We start from the raw sequence: 11,481 nt of genomic DNA, 5'->3' as shown, positions 1-11,481 counted from the left end.
AAGCCAGCCAGGCACCCCTAACCTGTGGCCTCTAAATACCATTTTCCAGGGTGCCTGGGTGGCTCAATCGGTTGAGCGGCCGACTTCAGCTCAGGTCATGATCTTGCGGTCCGTGAGTTCGAGCCCCACGTCGGGCTCTGTGCTGACAGCTCGGAGCCTGGAGCCTGTTTCGGATTCTGTGTCTCCCTCTCTCTGACCCTCCCCTGTTCATGCTCTGTCTCTCCCTGTCTCAAAAATAAATAAAAACGTTAAAAAAAAATTAAAAAAATAAATAAATAAAATAAAATAAATACCATTTTCCCCTGAAAAGAATCAGGACTTTTCCAGACCTGGGGTACAAGCTGAGTACCAGCTGGGTCTGGAACATCTTAAACTAGAAAGCGAGGAAACTTTCAAAGTTGATCATGGATTATGTGAAATAAAGCATCTCTCTTGTCAAGCAACTATTATTATAGCCTTTCTGTGCCACATAACCGACCCTAATCCTAACTGATATAGCAGTTTACCTTAAGAATGAGCAGCAGAATGCTTGCTTCGGCAGCCCATATACCAAAATTGGAGCAACGCAGAGATTAGTATGGTCCCTGCTCAAGGCTGGCATGCAGGTTCCTGAAGCCCTCCACTTTGTTCAAAAAATTTTTTTGGTGTTTCTTTATTTTTGAGAGAGAGAGAGACACACGCAGAATGTGAAGCAGGCTCCAGGCTCCGAGCTGTCAGCACGGAGCCCGATGCGGGGCTCGAACCCACGTGAACCGTGCGATCGTGACCCGAGCCAAGGTCGGACGCCCAACCGGCTGAGCCACCCGGGAGCCCCCCATTTTAAGAAGGCAGCTGCACCTGTAGCCCGCAGAACGCAACATATAGAGAAGTTGAATCACTATGTTGTACACCTGAAACAAATGTAACATTATTACATCACCCAGTGCTGAATGCATGGTACCTGCTGTAAGGATTCCTATTATTTGCACAAGTACCTGAAACTCACAACTGTTCAACATTGACCTTGTGATAGTACTTCCTCAAGGGCTCCTCCTCCAGGGTTCCCCATCTGATAAGTGGCTGCATCACCTATCCCGGCTGTCCACACCATGAACCAGGGCATGGTCCTCTCCCAGGATCAGTCCAACCAATGGCCAACTCTCCCTCCCTCCTAAACACCTCCACTTTTGTCTCTTCTGGCCACCAGTACAGCTCCCCTCCCCGACTCTCATTCAGTCCCTATCCACCCTGCTTCCTGAGAGTCCTTTGCGAAGGCCGATCCCCTCCGGTCCCTCCTGTTCTCGACTTTCTAGAACTTTCTATGGTTTTTACAGAGAAGTGGGCCCTAAGACTTGCATGGTTCAGCTCTTGCCTAGGTCTCCTCACTCATCTTGGTCCCCCTTCTCTCCTTTCACACATGCAGATCCCTCTGCCTGGAAACACTCCCTCCCCCCATCCCCCACTCTGGCGGCATTTGAAGGATCAGCTTGAGTTCATTTTTCCAAGGAAGCTGTATCCGATTCCTCTATCCCTTTTCAAAAACTCTTTGGCCCAGCACATATTTCTTTTCTTTTTTTTTTTTTAAAGATTTTATTTTATTTATTATTTTTTAAAATTTTTTTTAATGTTTATTTATTTTTAATTTTTTTTTTCAACGTTTTTTATTTATTTTTGGGACAGAGAGAGACAGAGCATGAACGGGGGAGGGGCAGAGAGAGAGAGGGAGACACAGAATCGGAAACAGGCTCCAGGCTCCGAGCCATCAGCCCAGAGCCTGATGCGGGGCTCGAACTCACGGACCGCGAGATCGTGACCTGGCTGAAGTCGGACGCTTAACCGACTGCGCCACCCAGGCGCCCCAATGTTTATTTATTTTTGAGACAGAGAGAGACAGAGCATGAACGGGGGAGGGTCAGAGAGAGAGGGAGACACAGAATCCGAAGCAGGCTCCAGGCTCTGAGCTGTCAGCACAGAGCCCGACGCGGGGCTCGAACTCACGGACCGTGAGATCGTGACCTGAGCTGAAGTCGGACGCTTAACCGACTGAGCCACCCAGGCGCCCCTAAAGATTTTATTTTTTAAGTAATCTCTACACCCAATGTGGGGCTTGAACTTACAACCACGAGGTCAAGAGTCACACACTCCACTGACTGAGCCAACCAGGCACACTCCATTACTTTTTTTTTTTTTAATGTTTATTTATTTATTTTGAGAGAGAGCAAGCGAGCAGGGGAGGTGCAGAGAAAGGGAGGGAGAGAATCCCAAGCAGGCTTTGCACTGTCGTTGCGGATCCCGATGCGGGGCTCAAACCCACAAACGACATCATGACCTGAGCCGAAATCAAGAGTCAGACGCTCAACCAACTGAGCCACTCAGGTGTCCCTCCCTCCATTTCTCTGTAAATAACAATCAGGCACATGATTACATGGAAACATATGTGGTTGTGCGTTTATTATCTGTCCACCCTGTCAGACTGGAAGCCCCAGGAAGGCAGCAAGGGCATGGTCTCTTTCGTGGTGTTTCTATTGCCCCAGTAGCCCACAATCAACGTTCCTGTCAAACTGTTGTATTGAGATGTAACACACAAGAAAGTACACACGTCAGGGGCGCCTGGGTGGCTCAGTCGGTTGAGGTGCCCACTTCGGCTCAGGTCATGATCTCACTGCTCGTGGGTTCGAGCCCCGTGGCGGGCTCTGTGCTGGCAGCTCAGAGCCTGGAGCCTGCTTTGGATTCAGTCTCGGCCCCTCCCCCGTTCTTTCTCTCTCAAATATAAATAAACATTCAAAAAAATTTTTTTTAAAGTACACACATCCCAAATGTACACATTGATGAGTACGTGGATTTTCACAAACTGAACATGCCCATGTAACCAACAGTCAGAGGAAACAGAACATAGCGAGCTAGCCGCCCCCCCCCCCCCCCCCCCCCCCCCGAAAGGCACCTTGTGCCCCCTTCCGGTTGCGTCCCCAGCAGGGACAACCCCTAGCTTGTTGACCGCCATGATAGATTAGCTGGCGCGGTTTTCTACTTTATGAAATGGAAGCAGGCTGTGTGTATTCTTCTGCGTTCGGCTTCTCTTGCTCGTCGTGTGATTTGTGAGATCTGCCCACGTGGTTCTGCGTGGTTGTAGCTTGTTCTGTCCCCGTGTTCTGTAGTGTTCCATTCTGTGGACAGTCCAGAACTTATCGATCCATTGGCATGGTGACAGTTGCCTTATGTTGGAGTCCCAACACAACCTCTTCTTGCTTTGGAGAACACTGTCAATGACTCTTTTGATCAACAACAACAACAACAAAAAAGGAAGAAACAGAAAGAAAGAAAAGAAGGAAGGATGGAAGGAAAGAAGGAAGGAAGGAGAATTGTCTGAGTTCGGGCTGTTGTAACAGACCGCCATGCACTGGGGGGGCTTATAAACAGACATTTAATGCTCCCAGATCCGGCCGATCCTGTGTCTGGTGAGGACCCACTTCCTGGTTCTTGTCACTGTGTCCTTACAAAGTGGAAGGGACCAGGGCACTCAAGGAGGCCTCTTTTACGAGGCATTAATCCTTTACTAGAAGGTTCCACCCTCAGGACCTCATCACTGCCCCAAGACTCACCTCCCGATGCCAGCACCTTGGGGGTTAGGTTTTAGCATATGAATTTGGTGGGAGGGGTGTTGCCCGAAGGAAGGGGCAAGCATTCAGTCCATTGTGGAGGCAAAGAAGGTTAACCAAGGTTTAGTCATTGTTCCCAGTTACAATACAAATATCGCCTGTTGCTGTGAACAAGCCCTCTAAAGCCTGCCCTCAAAAGCAACAGTTCGTGGCTCAGTTGTGGGGGCCACTAATAAATACACAGAGAGAGAAGGCGCGAAAGAAGGAGCCTAATGGTCGGACAGAACAGTCTCAACTTAATCCGTTATTTGAAAAAGAGGTTCTTTCACATACATGGAGGTAACTGTGACGGCCCCAAAAAAAAAAAAAATACGTAGCTGGCTTCTAGGGAACAGAATAAAGGGGGGTGGGGGGAAGGCATGGGGAACCGGGCTGGCTCTGTCGGAAGAGCGTGTGACTCTTGAGCTTGGGGTCGTGAGTTTGAGCCCCATGGCGGGTGTGGAGATTACTTACATAAATACTTACACTTGAAAAAAAAAAAAAAAAAAAGGAATAAAGGGGACATAATGTTGTGTGACTCTGGCAGCTAGGTCACAAGGCTCTGTGGCATATGGTTACTCTGTCTGTCGCTTCCTTCCACCCATCGACCAGGCGTGTTGTGCACTACCCTATGGAAAGGCCCGTGTGGTGAATGAGGGAGGCCTTTGGCCACCTCTAGTGAGGAACATATGTGCCTGGCAACGATGTGTGACATTCCAGCCCTTTTAGTCCTGCTGCCTGCCTCCCATCTAACACTGGCCGCCTAAAAGTTTGAGGTAGTTATAAAAAGTGTTTGGGGACCTTCTCTCTCTCTCTTTAATATTTATTTATTTTGAGAGAGAGAGAGAGAGAGGTCAGGGGAGGGGCAGAGAGAGAGGGAGACACAGAATCCCGAGGAGGTTCCGGACTGTCAGCGCAGAGCCCAACTCAGGGCTTGATCTCACAATCCACGAGCCCGAAACTGAGCTGAAATCAAGAGCCCGAGGCTTAAACAATTGGGTCATCCAGGCGCCCTGGGACCTTCTTAGGAAAACAGGGCATCATTTTGCATTTGGCCATATAGGATGTTTGATTCATTGACTGGATGGATGCGTGGATGGGTAGATGGGTGAATGAATGAATCTGGGCTTAAGAAAGGAGAAACTGGGGGGTGGCTGGCTGGCTCGGTCGGTTGAGTGTCCAAATCTTCGCTTTGGCTCGGGTCATGTTCTCACCGATCGAGCCCCGAGTCGGGCTGTGCACTGACAGCATGGAGCCTGCTTGGGATTCTTTCTCTCCCCTTCTCTCTCTCTCTCTCTGCCTTCTCCGCTCCCCCTGCCCCCAACCCCCGCTTGTGCTCTCTCTCTCTCTCTCAAAATAAATAAAAAAAAAAAAAAAAAAAAGAAAAGATAGACTTTGGAAGAAGGATTTGAGACGGAACAGCCCGATGGCTCTTCTGAGGCCAATGAGGGCAATATCACAGTGGTCTCATCATAAGAAAAGAACCATTTTGTAACTGTCTATGGATAGAAGGAGGATGTTTATAAGTCAGAGGGACATTTTGGAGCAGAGGTTCTCCATTATGGACCCCCATGCCCTTCTGATAAAGCTTATGAACCCCTTCTCGGCCGAGTGTTTTATAACCGACACGGTAAAACAATACAATTACAAAGGAAACCAGGTATATTGAAAAATGTTATCAAAACGCCCAAACCGCACAAATTTGTGCTACAGTCAATGTGACCACAAATTCTTTGACACTTCCCTCCCGGAGAGAAGGAGTCTGTGTCCCCGCCCCACGTAACTCGGCTGACCTTAGTAAGAGATTTGCTTGAGCAACGGAACATGGCAGAGGGCACATCCTGGAACTTTTTCTTTTAGCTGAAGTGCAGTTGGCGTATAACATTCTGTTCCTTTCAGATGTACAACACAGTGATGTGATCTTCGTATATTGTGAAACGGTCACGATAATAAGTCTAGGTAACCTACGTCACCATAGACAGGTACAAAATTGTTCTTTTCTTGTGATGAGAGCTTTTAAGGTTTAGTCTCTTGGCAACTTTCAAATATGCAACATAGCATTCTAAACTACTCTGGCCCTGCTGTACATGACATCTCCATGACTTCTTTATTTCGTAAAGGGAAGTGTGTATCTGGTGACCCCCTTCACCCATTTGGCCCTGCTCAACATTCTGGATTTTTTGCTTTATGTTTATTTATTTTTGAGAGGGAGGCGGAGCATGAGCGGGGGAGGGGCAGAGAGAGAGGGAGACACAGAATCCGAGGCAGGCTCCAGGCTCCGAGCCATCAGCCCAGAGCCCGACGCGGGGCTCGAACTCACAGACCGTGAGATCGTGACCTGAGCTGAAGTCGGACGCTTAACCCATTGAGCCACCCAGGCGTCCCTCAACATTCTGGAAATTCTAACGCTGGGTCAGAAGGAGCCCGGCAGCTTCTTCCTTATTCTCTATAGCACTCTTTATTTATTTATGTATTTGTTTGTTTGTTTATTTAGAGAGACGGAGGGGCAGAGAGAGAGGCTGCCATGATGGAGGCACAGACAGACACCCAAGGAGCCCCGATCATTTGGATCATCCCATCTGAGGCCTCCAGGACGTTGCCTAGAATAGAGAGACAGAACAGCTCGCCACGCCTTGTCCAGACTACAGGTTCAAGAGGAAAAGAAATGATGGTTGCTGTTTGCAGCCATTAAATTTGGAGCCAGTTTGGGGCGCCTGGTGGCTCAGCCGGATGGGCGTCCAACTTCGGCTCAGGTCATGATCTTGCGTTGTGAGTTCACGCCCCGCGTCGGGCTCTGTGCTGACAGCTCGGAGCCTGGAGCCTGCTTCGGATTCTGGGTCTCCTCCTCTCTCTGCCCCTCCCCTGCTCATGCACTGTCTCTCGATAATAAATAAATGTTTAAAAAAAAATGTTACGGGGGGCGCCTGGGTGGCTCAGTCGGTGAAACGACTGACTTCAGCTCAGGTCACGATCTCGCGGTCCGTGAGTTCTAGCCCCGCGTCGGGCTCTGGGCTGATGGCTCGGAGCCTGGAGCCTGCTTCCGATTCTGTGTCTCCCTCTCTCTCTGCCCCTCCCCCGTTCATGCTCTGTCTCTCTCTGTCTCAAAAATAAATAAAACGTTAAAAAAAAATTAAAAAAAAATGTTACGTAGCAAAGATAACCAGACCACTAATTGATGTGCCCATTTAATTAGGAATTAAATAACAAGATCTAGCAGCAGGCTAATAAATACCATAATTTTGAGTTAGCGATGAGTGTCATCAATATACTGAGGTCTTGGCACCAACTGTCATACGCTAAGAAAATATCGGTGATTTTGATTGGTGACCAAGTCGCCGGTGCACGGCCGAAGGAAAGGCTCCCTTTCATTTCAAGACTAATGAAAAGAAAAATAAAAAAAATGTCCCAGCCAAGTTCACAAGTCCCCCAAATTCTAGCTGCAGAGCCCTAGTTTAGAGAGAAATCGGGGCATCCCTTTGATGGCTGATTCTGTCCTTCTTAAGGATTCAGTGAAGTTGCTTTTAGAGACAGCTGAACAGACTATATTTTTAAATGTGTTCCATTGGAAGCTTTAAAAATACCCCTTTTCATTCTTCTCCCTTCCTGATGTGCTATCTCGATTTTCTTCTACCGCAGCCCTTGCTGTCCCTTAGCACTCTCCCCTCCTCTCCACCCCCAGAGCCCAGCGGGTCAGGCCCTGGAGCCCCTGGCCTGGACCACACGGAAGTTTCTTTCAGTCTTCAGTCATGCCTGTTGCTCTCCCCCCCCCCCCTCACTTCCCTGTTCCCGAGGAAGCTTCCTAGAACACAAATGCAATCCCATCCCTTCCAGATCCCAAGTCGACTGTGTGAACGAGGGGGAGACAAGTTTCCATGACAAAAACATGCCAGAAGCAGGCCCGTCTCTCCTGGCCACTGTTACTTTGCCAGTGTCATACGATAAGCTCCCCGGTGCTCACGCTGGTCCCAGCCTCGCTGGGTTTGCTTTTTGTATATCCACCCTCTGCGAACGCCTTCTGCGTCCATCCCCAAGGCTGACACGGACTGACCTGGGAAGACGAGGCCGGCATCACCTTCTCCAGGAAGCTTCCCTGAAGCTCCCGCCCTGAGCTGAATTAACCACTTCTTCTATGGAAGGATGGAGTTTTTCTCTTTACACATTCTATCAGAGGACAGCACACATACAGCAAAGTGCATGTATCATAAGTGTATCACTCAGTGGATTTTTAAAATCATTTTTAAAGCTTTATTTATTTTGAGAGAGAGAGAGAGAGAGAGAGAGAGTGCAAGCACTGGGGGGGGAGGGGCAGAGAGAGAGAATCCCAAGGAGGCTCCACACTGTCAGCGCAGAGGGTTGACTCAGGGCTCAACCTCACAAAGGGTGACATCATGACCTAAGGGGAAATCAAGAGGCAGACGCTTAACCGACGGAGTCACCCAGGCACCCCTATACTTTTGTATCGGTGTATTACGTTGTTTTAAGTGTTTTTAATTTTGAGAGAGGGAGAGTGTGTGTGTGTGTGGGGGGGGAAATGGACAGAGAGAGAGAAAGAGAGAAATAGAGAGAGAAAGAGAGACAGAGGATCCGAAGCAGGCTCCACACTGACACCAGCAAGTTCGATGCGGGGATTTGAACCCACGAACTGCGAGATCATGACCTGAGCCGAAGTCCGATGCTTAACTGACCGAGCCGCCCAAGTGCCCGCCCCTACATTTTTTTCTTTTTCTTTTCTTTCTTTCTTTTTTTTTTTTTTTACAGATTTACTCAAATCTTTTTTTTAAATTTTTTTTTAATGTTTATTTATTTTTGAGACAGAGAGAGACAGAGCATGAACGGGGGAGGGGCAGAGAGAGAGGGAGACACAGAATCGGAAGCAGGCTCCAGGCTCTGAGCCATCAGCCCAGAGCCCGACGTGGGGCTCGAACTCACGGACCGCGAGATCGTGACCTGAGCTTAAAGTCGGACGCTTAACCGACTGAGCCACCCAGGCGCCCCTGGATTTACTCAAATCTTTTGAGGACAAGTGTGAAATACACACGAATGCACGCACACACACGCGCGTGTGCGCACACACACAGATTCTCTTTTCCCATCTAAGCTCACGGAAAGGAGTTGGACACAGTAATTTGACTATGTGATGGTTTACCTACTCCTTTTGAGAAGGAGAAGTCTTAGCGACACTACCAAGTCCCTGTCCCTGGGACAGGAAGCACCCTGAGTCATTTAGGTCACCCTTCAAATGTTTTATCCTTTCAGTTGTTGAAAAATACCATGCACATAGAAAACAAGTTCTTTTATCTTTCAACAGCACTTTGGGGCATACCTATAGGAGATTCGCTCCTCTAGAACTTAGTCATCTTGTTTTTGCTTTTCACACTTTTGGTGGCTTCTTATAGGGTATGAATGTGTGTTTCGTCTCATTTTGACTCTGTCTCCAAGAATGGTTCCTCTCTGTAAGTTAAAATGGTAATGAATTCTTACAAAGATCCGACTTTCAACTGCAAAACTGCTTCGTCCGAATGCAGGACTGACTCATGTATTAGTTATCTATTGCTGCATAACAAACCACCCCACAATTTCGTGGCTTAACACAACAAACAGTTGTTATCTCAGACTTTCCGTGGGTCAGGAATGCAGGAGCAGCTTAGCCGAATGCTTGTGGCTCCGGGACTCTCACGAGGTTGCAGTCCAGATGGTGGCGGGGGCTGCAGTCATCTGAGGGTTCTGCCGGGGCTGAAGACCTTCTCCCGAGGTGGCTCATTCCCACGGCTGTTGGCAGGAGACCTCGGCACTTTGACACACGGCTCGGTCCATAGGGCTGCTCGAATGTGCCCAGGATGTGGCAGCTGGCTTCCCCCAGATAGCAACCAGGAAGCCACAATGCCTCGTATATCCTACTCAGGGATGTCACACACAGTCACTTCTGTCGCATTCTATCGGTCAGAAGTGAGTCACTGAGTACCGCCCACAACTATAGGAAGGAAAAATCGGGCTCCACCCTTTGAAGGGAGGAGTATCCAGGAATTTGGGGACATATTTAAAAACCACCACAGGTGGTAAATAAGTTAATTGAATCCAATCGAGCGTTGAGGCAACATGGGCGGTAACCATGTACTTCCCTCTCTTCCAATCAAATGACAGAGTGTTAGAACAGAAGCAGCGTGGGATTTACCTTGAACTTGGAACCCGAGGTTGAGAAAATAATTCCACCTGAAGGGTCCGTATGGCCTTGGAGGCTTCGGTTGTCCTAGTAACGATAAACAGGATTAACCGGGCTCTGTTGGGGTCTGTCTGGGGTGTAAGCAAATTCTCCCTGGAGCTTTGTAGGGCCCGTATCCTGCATCCCGGCCTCCGATTTCTAGCTGGCCACAAATATTATCTATATAGCATGAGGAACCGTCGACCAACGTCAAAGATTCCCAAGAAGGCAGAATCAGGACTCTCATACAAATGTAAAATGAAGTCGTGTCCAAGATCTTATGTAACTCATTAGTTAAATGAAGGAATGGGCGAGATATTCCAACCCATTTAAAGGCAAATTTCAAGAACAGAAACATGTATAGATAGGGAATATTGGAATACGTTTGCAAATGGCTGCAAACCCGGCTTTTGGGGTGGGGGTGGGGGTGGTCCCTTTCCTGGGTGGGAAGTTTCTGTGCTTATTTGTAGGCGAGAAGGCAAGTATTCACAGTGTTATTAAGTCTCCGCACCTTCTTCAGTTGTAAAATAGCCTAGTCGGAGACAAAGGGTCATATCCCAGTAGGTTTCGACAACCCCACCCACCTCCCTAGGCTCCATTCCAGTGAAAGAATAGCCAGTAATCTCTTGCTTCCTCCAAACCCTTAAATTTGTCTTTACATCGAGTAACCTCAACACCCTTGAGAGGCCCAAACAGGGTCCCTAGAGGGAGTTCTCTTAACCTTGGGAAGGTTGAGAATGAACAGGGGATAGATTAAATCAACCAAACGTACTGTAGTAATATTTGGGTGTTAAGTTCAGGAACAATCCGCGTGTGCCATTTACCTCGTAATGTTTATGTAAACTTGGGAGTTAGTAAAGAATTCGCCTTATGATTCCAACTTGAAATTGTACAATAGACTTTAGGCTAGCAGTTTTCAGGTAAAGGGAATTCAGATTTGACTCGGAAAGCAGAGTCAAAGCCACCCGGGCACCCCATTATGTGTCAGTTTTGAAACACAACCCCAAGATTCTCTGACTCACCTCCCATTGAGAGATAAGAGGGAAGGGCCAACGACGTCCCCACCCCTGGAAGCTGGGTTGCTTGGCCAATAGACTGTGGCAGGACTTAACACCGCTAGCTTCCACGGTCAGGCCTTAAGTAACTGGCAGCTTCCATTTCCCCCTCTCTCTTGGGTGCTCGCTCTTGGCAACCAGCCACCATGCTGCGAGGAGGCCCAAGTGATCTTTGGAGAGGCCCACATAGAGAAGACCAGGACCAACTGGCCAACCGTGGGCGTGAGCCATCTTGAAAACGGATCCCCGCGTTCCAGTTGAGCTGTCCCAGCTGACACGGAGTGGCGCAGAGGTGAGCTGTCTCAAGAGTCTTGAGCAAAAGAAATGATTATTATTGTTTGCACCACTAAGCTTTGAGGCGGCCTCGCATAGTCATAGATAACCCAAACACGATATATAACTCACACATAGTAAAGTGTACAAATCCTAAGTGCGCAGCCCGATGAATTTTTACATTTGTATATGACCGTGGAGCCGTCAGTCAGGTTGGATATAGACTATTTGCACCTCCCCAGAAGGTTCCCGAGTCATACAGCTTCTTGAAATACTACCCAGGCACCTGAACTATTAGCCTACAGCTCTGGGCAGCTCAGCATTTATTTATTTATTTATT

General features: G+C 48.4%; 1 non-coding gene across 1 annotated transcript; it reads left to right on the top strand.

The window, feature by feature from the left end:
* Positions 1–527: 527 nt before the first annotated feature.
* On the top strand, positions 528–629 carry LOC125932453 (U6 spliceosomal RNA). Its single transcript, XR_007460616.1, has one exon. It is a non-coding gene; the product is annotated as a U6 spliceosomal RNA (small nuclear RNA).
* Positions 630–11,481: the final 10,852 nt, after the last annotated feature.

Source organism: Panthera uncia, chromosome X (assembly GCF_023721935.1).
Source record: "Panthera uncia isolate 11264 chromosome X, Puncia_PCG_1.0, whole genome shotgun sequence".
NCBI lineage: Eukaryota > Metazoa > Chordata > Mammalia > Carnivora > Felidae > Panthera > Panthera uncia.
This window is presented reverse-complemented; position numbering and strand designations above follow the sequence as displayed.